The sequence below is a fragment of the Meriones unguiculatus genome, chromosome 8 (genome assembly GCF_030254825.1).
Source record: "Meriones unguiculatus strain TT.TT164.6M chromosome 8, Bangor_MerUng_6.1, whole genome shotgun sequence".
In the NCBI taxonomy this organism is placed as follows: domain Eukaryota; kingdom Metazoa; phylum Chordata; class Mammalia; order Rodentia; family Muridae; genus Meriones; species Meriones unguiculatus.
Genome location: NC_083356.1, coordinates 38,519,893 through 38,533,396, shown reverse-complemented (window position 1 = coordinate 38,533,396; position 13,504 = coordinate 38,519,893). Strand labels below are relative to the sequence as shown.

At 44.2% G+C, this 13,504-nt stretch overlaps 1 long non-coding RNA gene across 1 annotated transcript in view; it reads left to right on the top strand.

Moving 5' to 3' along the window:
- LOC132655820 (uncharacterized) overlaps positions 1 to 13,504 on the top strand; it is a 198,444-nt gene that overhangs the window by 119,196 nt on the left and 65,744 nt on the right. The window contains exon 4 of the long non-coding RNA XR_009593695.1: positions 9,611 to 9,681. This is a non-coding gene — a long non-coding RNA (uncharacterized LOC132655820). The remainder of the gene's footprint in view (positions 1 to 9,610; positions 9,682 to 13,504) is intronic.

The following is a 13,504-nucleotide window of genomic DNA, read 5'->3' as shown; positions in this document are numbered from 1 at the left end:
CATAGATCTAGAAGGTCTTTAGATATGATCCTTTGCCAAAGCAGCTATGTTCTGTATTAGAATTCCTCTATAAAGTTTTTTTAAAAGAAAGTAGAGGCTATTTGTGGGGCACATGTTAAAATCCACAAGTAGTTTTGAACAAAACAAAGTCTGCCAATAAGTTTTTGTCTGCGTTGTTCAGTGCCTTATTCTACACTTAGCACATTAATGCTGCAGGAACCATGGGCTGAATTTCCCATTCAGTGCAGCACAACCCTGGCTTGTGAGTTTAGGTTGTATTATGTGGGGTTAATTCTTTCTCTGCTGTGGATTAGACCCTCCACTTGACATCCTCTTTGCTCTATTCAGCAGACTTTAGTGATGAAGAGTTAAAGAATCCCTTTGGCTTACTAAAGTCCAGTTTCCTGGAGTGTGAGTCTTTTCTTTCTAGGGCTTAGGTCTTGGTCTATGCAGGCTGACCTGTGGCTCCAGCTTCCTTCTCTTTTCCCTGTTGAGCCAGTATTGATTATATCTTGGTCTTCTTGAGTCACTAGTAAAACAGAAGATGATCTTTTCAGGTTTTTTGTAAAGCCCTCAGCCTTCTGACATAAACTTAGACCTTATCCATGTGACTGACTAAATGAAAGATGCTACGCTTAGAGTGAGATGCTGCTCTACCCCTGCTTCATCTGCCTGACATCTCCAGAGAAGGCCTTCTGGAATATCTGTGGACCCCTAGGGACTTGTTGCATGGGCTTGGAAAGTGCAGCAGGAAAGGCCTATGACCCTTAGCATTCACTTACTCCATTATGTAAGGTGATCTGCACAGATTACTCTACATTCAGTCCTTAGACGTGACTTAAGGTGCCTGAGTCCTTATGTCCCTGAAAGGCCCCAGGCTCAGAGAGGTGCACTCTGCTCTGTGCATCTGATGTCACACAGGAAGGAAGTAGTGAGTACTCTGTTTAAATTCTGAGCTGTACTGCCTCCCTGCGATATGTGTCACCCAATACTGACATCAAGGTCTGCCTGGACTTTGGTTCTTTGAGCTATCACCCCTGCCTGCTACCTTTCATGACCTCAACATTTGACTGTTGAGGTGCTCCCAGCTCAGGGACATGCAATAATAAGCCAAAGACAGCAATGTATTCTGGAATACCCTGTACTCTTTTAGCTCTGTGACATCATCTGTTTCATAACTGCTTCAAGCAAACATCACCCTTTTCTCATTGTCCTCACCTACTCTTATTTGCACAAATCACAAGCTCCTTTCCATTTCCTTTCTTAATGGCCCAAGTTTGTCTAAGTGTCATCCTCAGAAAGGGAGTCACTCAGAGTCTGGGGTCTTGATTAATAGGAGGAAGAAGTCTTCTGGTATCCCTTACTTCTACCCCATTTCTGGGGTAGAGGTCAGGGAGACTGAGGCTAAGGTATGGATTTTCCCAATGCTGGTTATGCTTCTACAGCTATCTTCTGAGAATGAGGGGGTTCCTGGTTGCTCCCAAGGTTCTGTCTACTTCAGGACCATAAAAGCCTAGGCATCCCAAGCCAGTGTGGACAACTTAAGGGGTGGCTAATTTGGGAAATCTTACATCAGTTCTGTATCTTGGGTTGCCAGCTGTCATCTACTTTATTCTGGGAGCTTGATAGTTTCTTATCACTATAGGATCAAGTTTCCAAACAGTACTACTATGTTGATTGCCTTCTGTGAACTGTCCACAGGGACATCATGGCTGATATTCCTAGTAAGGGAGGCCATGGGTGTGGGATGTGTCCACACTTTGCATTTTGGTACACTGGATAGCGAAGTATAGACCTGGTTTGTTCATACAAATGCCTTGTACATCTTCCTCTAGTCTTCCAGTCCTCTTCTTTCCATACGGATCACATGTACCTCCTCCAGGGAGTTGTTTAGTTGTTACCTTCACCAGTAAATCATAAGCATTACACAGCCAAGCATCCACCGAGCACCATGCAGCGAGCATCAAATCATCACGGCCAGTCTTTATGCTTTAGCAAGCTCAGCTGTGACTGCCTTGTCAAAGAAGTATGCAATTACGTTTATTCATTTGTCCATCCCATCATTATCTAATCACATGAAAAAAGTTTTGCCTATGTTATTTTTCTGAATTGGCTACTGGAGGAGCAAAGAATGCTTGGATTACAGGCCTGGGCCATCACACCTGACTCAGGAGAACCATATTCCTGCATGCTGGATTCCCTCAGAGGCAGATATCAGTGTATAGATACAGTGTCAGGGTACATTAAGATTAACAATTGTGAAACTCAGGGAAAGAATCAGGATTGGAAAGATGTCAAGCTGTGAAGGTGATTAAACAGAGCACAGCCCCAGCACTGTACAGACCAGACTAGAATGCCCTTTGAGAACTGTCCTGAATTGTGATAATGGCTCATCAGTGACTATGTAGCCTTGCCTGGGAGGATACTTAAGCATGACCAAGGTCACTATGTTCAGTTAAGGCCGTCTTCAAAGAAACTGACAGCTGTCAGCTAGTTTTACTAATCAACTGCTTTTAATGATGGATGGATGGTACCTAGCACATAATAAATAACCGACAGTATTTAGGAAAACATTCTCACCTAGGTTTTATGGAAACTGTGTGTAATTCATTCAGCAAGTGCTTACTATTTGGGCAATGATTTCCTTAGACATGTCATGCACAATGACTACAACTAGGAAGTTTATAATCTGGTGTTTTGAGGTGGGTTTTGAGGTCGGCTTCCTGGAAGAGCCAGCCTTTATTCTGGAGATGTGACTTCCTGAATCACAGGCTCTGGTCCAACACTGGACTCAGAGTTTCCTTGGGTTTTTTTTAGAGGACTGTTTCTTGAGATGAGGTGTGAATGGGTATGTGGGCTTTCTCAGGGGTGGGAATCGCTATCACAGCCCACCTGATGGTGCACCTGTACACCATGGGAAACTCCCTGCTAAACTTACATTAACTGTTGTTTGAATTCCCAGTAGCCTGGAACTTCCCCAAGGGTCCCATTGGCTCTGTGACTTTACATCATTTGGGTATTTGGAGGATGGAGCTGAATGGAAATAATCTATACACTTTCTTCTGTGAGTCACCAAAAACTACAGCCTAGGGTGTGTGTAACTGCTTGACTTACTTTTCCTGTATGCAAATGAGCTGTCATTACAGTTTGGTAAGTAAAGTTTCTACACAGTGAGCATGAAACCTCTCAAAGAGGCACAGAGATAGTCTGGTTCAACTGCCTTCCTCTGCAAGAGCCTCTAGTAGGGAGTGCTTGGAGAGGTGTAGAACCTGTTACTCTTAGGGAAATGTTTACTGGTTCACTCTGCTCCATTTTTCAGCTCTTGCCTTTGCCCAGACATAGCAGGAAGTAGCTGATGTCTAGTTCCGGATAGCGTGTTTTTATCTACACAAGTCACCCAGGTGATCAGAAGAGCTTTACGGAAAGCAATGGTTTTGATGATCTGGGTGACAAGCCCCAAGTGTGTTGGCAGGAAGGGAGGTTTTTGAGGTTGGAGAAATGAAACTACTTTGGGTGGTGACTTCATCACCTAACATGCGTATGGTAGGAGGATACTTATAAAGAAAGGTGAATGTAAGTGTAGGTATGAAAAGGAAAGTTTGAGGTGGACTATTGTGAGACGACATGGTTCTAATGGCTCAGGAAAATCTTCCCGCTCTGCAGACCTTTCAGAAGTCTCCTTCCCACACTCCACCACATCCTCAGTTTCAGTAGTGATAAGCTACCTTTCAAGCATGTTTATACCTGTTATCTACTTCATCCTTCACACATCATGGTATAATGACCCATGATGCCTGCTCACGAGCTTCGTTTGCAAACCAGAGCTGTTGGTTTTTTTTGTTTGTTTGTTTGTTTTACTTTTGTTTTTATTTTTTAAACTCAAGTAGCCTTTCTTCATAGGACCATAGTGGTCCTTAATGACCCTTTTGAAGGTGTTCTGTCTTCCAGATCCTTGTTTCTAGAAGCTGTACCTTCTACAGTCCCTCCCTTGTAGAAACCCAGGTGATGTTCCTGGGCCTTCTGTGCCTTGGCTTCTTAAGCTCTAAAGTGGGACTGATTACAGTCCCTGCCATTCTCTTGAGGTTGCTCTGCAGAGGAAGGTGCTCACATATGGCCTGAGTTGAATTTCTTGAGGGTGACTGCCTTTGATGGCTTTTCTAGCTGTGCTGGGGTGTTGAGGCATATGAACTTACCTCTTGGTGGTCAAGTCTTTAACACTCTTAGGTGTTTATCCAGGATACTAGCTTAATCATTTTGAACCAGATGTGTCCAACCTGTGGCCTATAGGCCACTTAAGTCCCAATATGGCTGTTATTGAAGTCCAATACTTTTGTAGATGACAGCATTACATTGCAATGGCAAAAGGTTGGACAGCTCTGTAATATTTAGGCCATATATTTTCTAAAAATAGAAAGATGTACAATGAGTGACAGCTGTGTGCCAGGGAAGAGGCATGATGCTGCGTGAGATTGATTACTGTTTCATGCTCAACGCTGCCTCACACAGTAATGCCTTAATTTCTTTTTTTCTCTTTTGTATTTAAAACAAAGCAAACATCTTGGTCTATTTTTTTCCCAATAATTGTCTAAGTCTGAGAATACTTGAGGCTTAGTAATTTATAAAGAAAAGATGTTTATTTAGGCTGTGTTTCTGGGCATTGGGAAGTCCATGGTTAGGCAACTGCACCTGCCTTACAATATGGCAGAAGTTGGAAGGCCAGGCAGGTGTACTCAGAAGAGTCAGGAGAGTAGGGACAGCCTTGCTTCTAACTACAGAGCATTAGGATAGCAAACACTCACCGTTGTGAGAATGAATTCCATTCTCTAAGCAATCTGTTTACTAAGCAGGAAGAATGAATGATAACAATTAGACACTGAGAATAACAAAGTGCTTATCAAGCCCCTACCACAAACCAGGTACTGTGTTAACTCTGCATCCAAGAAGGTAACTGCTCTCTATGTCTTTGAGTGCAACTCTGGAACAGAGAACCTAAAAGATAATTTCTACCTCCTAGGGCTCTAATTTTGACCCTGGTAGCCAGTGTCCCGAGATTATTCCTGGTGCTTTCACGTTCGGCACTCCTGGGTTTCATAGAATTCGGGAAGGATGGGAGCCAGAGTTGGCCAACCCTCCTGGGACCATCCAGCAGTATCATTCGACTTTTCTTAGGGCCTTCTTTGGTGAGAGCAAATACACCCCAACACTACACCTGTGCTCAGGAGCTTACTTCTTTGGTGAGTAGCCACTTATTGGCTGCTGCAGGTGACCCAGGCTACCTATCTGCATTGGTCAGATGGTGCTTAGATGTATTCCCAGTGAGAAACCCACCCATGGTCACTTGTTTTCCAACTGGCTCATTTATTTCCTGCCAAGTGTATAAGAAATGCTACCCACGGCTGGCTGATCTTGGCAACCATCTGTACGGCCAGTTGGCCTTATAATCTGAGCAAACAACCTCCTGCCCTAGCCGATGAGGCTAAACTACTAAAAGCAGAACAGGCGGCGTGTCTCTGATGTGATGGATTGTGTCCATGTCTCCATCTTTAACCATGGACCTCTGCCTAGCCCAGGTGCTGCCTATCTTTGTTTAAGATATTAAGCCACTGTGCACATCCACCCACCCCATTAGTTGCAAAGAAGATTACATGTCCCTTCCTTTGGGCTTATGATGAGGAGTAGAGGACAAGCGACCTGGCACATGCTTAGAATTGTGAGAAAGAGTCCAGAGCCAAAGGGTTAAACTGTGGGCATCTGATCAGCCCTCTTGCCTTTTAACTCTTGGGGTCTCGGGTGGCCTGGACCTGCCTGTTACAAATACTGAGCCTATGTTCTGCTATCCACAGAAAGTAGAACATAGACTTTGGGCCCCAGCCGTTGTCTTTTGCAAAGCCTAGAGGACTTGAGCAGACTCATGGCTTGCTTGGCCATGTCATACTTCAGGGAGCAAGCTAATGTCCCATTCTTGGGGATAGTGTTGGCAGTGAGTGATATGACAAGAAGGCCTGAGTAGCAGGGTCTGCAGCATTCTGGCCCCCTCCCCCATCCTTCTTTTGTTGGGTTGCATAGGGATTTCTGATCAGGTCCCCTCAAAATGGACAGATGAGTTATGTCACACTGTGTGCACATTCTTATTCCTAGCTCATCTCTGTGAGGGTGTAGGAACGTGTGACTCTCCAAGTTCTGTGTGTTCAGGTAAAATTGAGACTTTTCTACTCTGCACCCTGAGGCTCTGAGCCCCCAGAACTAGACCCTTTCTCCCACACTCTGCTTGAAGCTCTTAGGGGAGAAACTTAGAGACTTATTTCTCTAATTTTCATAGAACATCACTATGTGTGCAAGATTAAAAACACTTATTAAGCTGGGCAGTGGTGGCGTATGCTTTTAATCCTAGCATTTCAGAGGCAGAGGCAGGTGAATCTCTGTGAGTTCAAGTTCTGCAAAGTGAATTCCAGGACAGCCAAAACTACACAAAGAGAAACCCTGTCTCAAAAAATAAAAACAAACAAAAACATTAATTAAAATATTAGTTGACTGCCTTGGGAAAAGGTCTGTGGTTTTTTTTTTTTGGTTTTTTTTTTTGTTTTTTTTTTTTTTTTCTGGCATGAACTATGTTATTTTTATGTTCTTGCTCCTTCCCTACTACCAAGGAGACAGAGAGCCAACTTAGAAACCAACAACTCAGCCTTACCCATTTATTGTTCAGTGCTGGATAGCCTCCTTCCTTCAATGTTACCTCATTTGATCTTGTCATTGTGTATTGCTGTCACCTACCCCATTTCACAGATGAACAAATGAGGCCTGTGTGTTTCCTTAAGACATACACTGACTCTCATCCATGGATAATTGTGATGCAATAAGAAGGGGGCAGACCTTTGGTGTTTTTATCCTGTTAGGAGTCAACTACAAAGTTAAGTCTGAAGCGCGTGTTTCAGAAACATCAGTAGTAGCCGATATGTCTACTTGTTTTGGACTCTGCTAAGACTCTGTTTTACACCAAGAACAAAACTACTTAGAAACTTAGACAGAGGGCAGAGGGGCTTAAAGCAAAATTTTTTGCAGAGGTGCCTGAGCAGGGCTTGCAAATTGGTAGTGGTAAGCTGTCCCCAACATGGTTTGGTAAGAGCCCACCAACATCCAGGAAGCTATGCTACTGCCCTTTTAGGGTCACAAAGTGATTGCAGTGTGACAATAAGGCTAAAAATGCTTTTCTGGTAGAAATGCCAGTATTGTGTGGGTGGCTGCTTGCTGAGTGCAGAGGTGCTGAGGACAGGGGCATCTTTCTGAGTCCACCACTAGTCAGTAGGACTTTCTGGGGAGGGGAATTCACCTCTGTCTGCTGGGAACTGAACTCTGGGCACTTGCTGAATTAAACCAGCACTTCTGTGGAGGTGGGGACTCACTGAGCCTTGCAGGGCTGTGGTACTGTCACGTCCAAGGGAAGAATATGACAACCAGGGGGCCCCAGATGAGCAGATTACGGGTAAGGCATCTCTGGAAGACAGGGGGAATTCATCAGGAGAAATATAAGGAGCAAGCCGTGTGCCCTCTGCTCCCAGCTCTGTGGCAAGGACAGCTGGCCAGCTGCACCTAGTGTAAGGGCAAATTCCCCACGGAACTTTCCAGTGTCTTTTACGTTGAGTCAGTGCTCACTAAGCACTAGCTCGTTAGTGACCCACCTGCCAATGTCCTGGGTGGTTTGTAGTGGTGGAGGTGGGGCCCTGGCAAGAGAGAGGTCTATAGGGAAGGGGTCTCCAGCAGCACATGGAACTATATAATGTGGCTGTCTCTAGGGTCCCACGCTGTAGTATCACTATCCCTCGAAGGGCAGGAGAAGACATGTATGAGTCCACCAGGTGGGTCAGCAGGACCTGGTTGGGGCTTTGCAAGTAGCTATAATGTAGTGTGGCCCCCCCACCCCCACCCCCCGCTTGGCTCACAGGACCTTGCACTTCCATGCCTCATTCTCCACACTACTCTATCTCTTCTGGGGCCCTCCTGTAGCTGTTTTAGTGATCCTTGAGGATAAGATTCTCTGTAGAGCCTGGTTTCTGTTGTTGTTTGCTGCATAATTCACAATGACTACAAATGCCAAGCTGAGTGTGGTAAACTTTGCTACCACTTACGCTGAGCTCATCCGATGCAGCTTCCGTGGCCCATCCACTCCACTGTGTACATAGTGGCTAGGCCCTGAACACAAGGCCCTTATCAGAATGAAGACAGGTTTCTTATTCTTCAGTGCCTAGAAGTCTTGCAATCGGACGAATGAAAATGCTACTACAGAGGGGAATAAGATTGATGGGGGATGACATGGCAATCACCAGTAAGACCAACCATCAGCTGTGGCCTTGCTGCCTGAATGACTTAGGAACACAAAGAGACCAAAGTAGGGATAAAATATCTAACACAAAGCTTGGCACAGAAGAATTGCTCGCCAATAATTGCATTTTTTTTTAAGGGGAGTGTTCAAAATGCCTCAGTGGCAAAGGTGGCTGTTGCTAAGCGTTATGACCTGAGTGTGATCCCTTAAAACCTACAAGGTAGAAAGAGAGAACTGACTCCTGCAAACTCTCCTCTGGCCATATGTATTTATGTATGCATGCATATGTATGCCCATACTCATAGATGCTCAAATAAAAAAAAAAAAACAACCCAAAAAACAAATAACAAACAGACAAACAACAACAACAAAAACAAGAATTGGTCAGTAAACAACTTTTTTCCCCTGTGCTTCTCATTTTGTTATTTTTTTTCCTGACTGAATCTTGCTATGTGACACTGGCTGAACACAATATATGGCTAACCTTGAACTCATAGATATCCTTCTAACTTTCACTCCCAAGTATAGGATTACAGGCTCTTGCTAGCACAGTTGGCCTAGCTTTTCCTTCTTCCTTCCTTCCTTCCTTCCTTCCTTCCTTCCTTCCTTCCTTCCTTCTTCCCTCTCTCCCTCCCTCCCTCCCTCCGTTCCTCCCTCCCTCCTTCCTTTCTTCCTTTCTTCCTTCCCTCCTTCCTTTCTTCCTTTCTTCCTTCCTTCCTTTCTTTCTTTCTTTCTTTCTTTCTTTCTTTCTTTCTTTCTTTCTCTTTTCTTCTTTTCCTTCCTTTTCTTTTCTTTTTTCTTTTCTCTCTCTCTTTTTTGAGACAGTGTTTCTCTGTGTAGCCTTGGTTGTCCTGGACTCTCTTTGTAGACCAAATTGGCCTCAAACTCACAGAGATCCACCTGCCTCTGCCTCCACAAGTGCTGAGATTTCAGGCCTGTGCTAGGATACCTTTCTTTTTTAAAAAACTATTCTATTCTATTTATTAAATTTGCATGTTGATTTATTTATTTGACCAATCAACCCATCTTTATTTTGTGTGTGTATGTGCCTGTGTTTCTATGTTTGTAGGCTTGTACACAGAGGTCAGAGAATAACCCATCAGAGTTAACTCTCTCCTTCTACCATGTGGGCTGTGTCATTGAACTCAAGTTGTTTGGCTTGGTGACAAGTATCTTTACCACTGAGGCATTTTGCCAGCTCTTTGTTTGTATTTTTTAAATTAATGAAACATCTTCTCAAATCCATTCATCATTGATATTAATAAGTCTTTCTCTTTTTCTTGAATTTTCTAGCATACCTGTTGAGCATTCCAGAAGGATGCTGAGAATCATCTTTTTATAAACAAAAAGCTGGACTATTTGAGGTAAGCGAGGGATGGGCTCTTTCTGAGCCTTTTGGAAACAAATTTAACTTTCTTAATGGATGGTCTCTGTAGAAAGATTTGGTTGGAGTATGTTTTAGTGTTTTTTTTTTTTTTTTTGTGTGTGTGTGTGTGTGTTTTAAACAGGTCTTCCTGCAACAATCCAAAGTGCTTGATAAGCTGGCTTCCCATTTATCTGTATCATGGCCCTCTTTCTCAGCATTTCTTCTTACTTGACCATAGTGCCTGCTGTGCTCTCCCTGGTCCTACCTGGAGCACCCATTGTCTCATATAAGAATCACTTGTCTTGCTCTGCTGTGAGATGTCTGGCCTGGGAGAGGAACAGAAAGTAGGAAAGAGTCCTATATTGAGGTAATTAGGTCGGAACACATGTGGGGCACACGGACTGTGAGACGTTTCTTTATGCCCAGAAATCTGTTTTCTCCTCTACCTCCGTCATTGTTGGAGGCACACTAAGTCTGTGGCTGCCCTGGTAAGGGTAAGAAGTGAAGCCTGAGGGCTCTCTGCAAACCTGGGTTTTCCTGTTCTACTTGTCTCTGCTCCGCGGAGTTTTGCTGAGCTTAGAGCACTACCTGGTAGAACTACGTGTCATATGTGTTTCTTCCTGTGCAGGTGCTGTGCGCATTGAAAAGCAGAGATTCCAAGTGTAGTGGGCTGTTTGATTTGCTAGAAGAGGGCTTTTTTTCCTTGATTTGTTCATTACAACTGATCAACAAAAGAGCATATAGGGTGTCTTTTATATGCCAGGCCATTTAAAAGTTTTGTCCTGTTGTTGTCTCTGCCTTTCCCTTAGCAGCGAGCTTCTTTGGGCAATAGTTTGTGAATCTCCAGTCTTTAGCAGAGCTGATTGCTTCCTCAAGTGGACCACAGCAGGCAGTTTAGGGTATGGGCTGTCACACCATGGCTTCTGTAGTTGGGTGTAACTGCAGTCTCTTCTCTGGCCACGCCTCATCACCAGAAAGCTTTATCAGCGTTGGGGTAGTCTTTCGCATACCACTGCTTACAGAGTATCTGCTCCAGGGCCAGGCCTCTCAGTGGATGTGGAAATTTAAACTAGTGAATGACTAACATGGCAGCCAGGGGTGTGGTGGGATAGACATTCGTAAATACATATCATTGTATTAGCTTTTTTTGTCTGTCACAATTCTTTGCTTCTCCTTGAAGATTGACCTGTTCTGAAATGGGAGAGAAGGGCAGAGGGGGTCTGATTATAAGGGCAGAGAACCAGAGAGCTGAGGAGCTGCTGCTTGCTGCTATGGCTGTGGAAAGAATCCCTATCATCTACCTTCTATGAACAGAGGATAGGCCTGGGAAATCATCTCCTGCTGCTGAAAGGGGAGGAATTTTCCTCGAATTCAGTTGCTAGGCAACGCAAAGACAGAGCAGGTGCTGGGGTTCTAGTACCCACAGTCCTGGGACAGGGGTGCTCATTATGAGCCCCATTTCCCACTTTAGCACCCATGCTTGTGGCTCTGTGTTAAAAACACTGCTGTTATACCATGCCCTGCCTCCACCAGTAGGACCACCATTCTCTTCGACTTATGAGTCTGGCGTCTGTGCTCTATTCTTACAGTGGATTAGAAGTACCAGTTGTGGAGCCAGACACACCTGGATTGCACACCACTCAATCTTTCCTTTTTCACCTGAAAAATAGACCAGTGCTCACTTGGTTAGAGACAGCTACAAGAATGACAAGACACCTGGTGGGTGGAAATGGCTGTGAAGAAGAAGGGTTATTCTTTGAGACTCCTTTGGATCTCTAACTAGCCTGGCTCCTGACCTCAGTGCTGTTCTCACTCGGCCCCAAGCCCTGAGCCTGGCACCACTTTAGACATGCAACAGGATTGACTCCTGCCTTTCTGGTTGGTGCTTTGGATGAGTACCTTAAGAGTTCATGACTTGTAACATTATATCCATGATATATAGTATTAGGGACAGCACGGAGGTGAAGTGTGAAGCCCTCATGAATAGTGTCCCCACGCCCAACCCAGTGCCTGTTTAAAATACAATAGAGTAACTATTATGACTCTTGATTCATGACCCCCTCCCCTTCTCTTCTTATGGATGCACTCACTTCCCTTCCTGCCCCAAGATGCTTTCCAGAAACTGATTAGATATAATTCTCTAGTCTTTTGCTTTCTAGCGTCTAGAACCATGAGCTAGAATGAATCACTTTTATTAGTAAACTATCAGAACTAAAGTGTTGTGTGGAAACCAGACAAAAGTCACAGATGACTTTTATTGTTGTCCCTTCCCTTGTACTTTTGGGCTCCTCTCCGGCTTTTCTTTCCCTGTCCTTAGTTCTTTGACTACTATGCCTTTACTGGCCTCCTTTGGCTCTAATGATAATATTTCTGTGGGCTTCCGCCTTCCTGCCTATACACTTGCATCAACACTATTCTTTAGCCATGAAGTACATGAGTAAAGGTTGTTTCCTGTAGTCAGTGTTCACAGTAGTAAAATGACCCCCTGGCCCACTTGCTTTCTATTCTTGACATCAACGTCTTTTCAAAGCACCTCCAGTATTGGCCCATTTGTCTATTACTGTTTCTTGTGGTTTCATATTGAGGTTTTGGTGCATTGCATTTGACCTAGAGTATATTTTTAGTACTCAAGGCAGAGTTCAATGAATGTTAAATCATGAGAGTGAATGAAGAGGAGGAGGTATTTGTACATTTAGGGAAAAAATTGCTTAATTTTATCTCTTCTGATGACATCTGAATATGTCTGGTCACATGCCTTACTTGGTGATACCCATCATGATGGGTTCAGTAGTGGCAGGAGCGGCAGCTGATCCTGCACCCGAAGACACGAGCATTTGTGAGCATTGCTGTAGCAGCTGGCCACACAAAGGAACACGCATCCCAGCTATAACTCTATAACTAAAACAGGATTATTATTAGAGTTAAAGGCCTGTTGTGGAATTTGCTGGGGTTATTACTGTATCAGCAGACTTTGATCTGCCTTGCAGAAGCTGTGCTCATTTTTCTTTGCTATCAGCCTTTCTTCTAGGATAATACATATTTAGTGGAAGGCTCTAGATCTTCTCTCACTAACTTGAGCCTTTAGCATCAGCACAGGCTCAAAGGACATTCTCGGGGACTCATAGGTTGGCTGAATTGTGGAATACTGACTTTGGCTTTGAAAATGAGGATGATACAGAAGTCTACTCCTTCCAAACAACAGCTACCCTGCTGGCTTCCAGAAGCAAAGCATGCCTTGCCATCTGCTTAGGACTTCACAGTTCATAAAGTTCTTTCCATCCTGTTTGCTTCCTTTTATTGCACAAGTGTTTGCTTTTTATTGCTCAGTATTTATTGAGATGCCGCGGCATGCCGCCGTGCGGGGTGCCTGCAGTACTGAAGGAAAAGCTGTTGTTCCCATGCCTTAGGGAATTCCCAAGACCATGACTGGGGTTTTACTAGTGAAGTGGCTGGAGTCTGGGGGAGATTGCATGGCCTGAGATCAAGCTGCTAGCTGTAGTGGCTTTCACATGAGAACACAGGGCTTTCCATTTCTAGAGACCTTCCTGTTGATGCCTTGTTTGTCTCCTGCCTTTTTCTCCAGCTGGGTGCCACTTTCTATTCCCTCAGTTCTCCTGACCTCTTTTTCTACCCCTCGTTTTCCCCTCCTCCCAGCTCAGTTTCTTCTAAAGACGAACAGCCTTTTCTCTACAGTGCTTCTGTGGGAAGTGGTCTGATTATATAGAGCTAGGCTTGGAAGTTGTATAACTTCTCTTGAGAGCATAGTCTCAGATCTTATTCTGCATATTACTAATTTTTTGTAATGATGACAGGATGTCCCC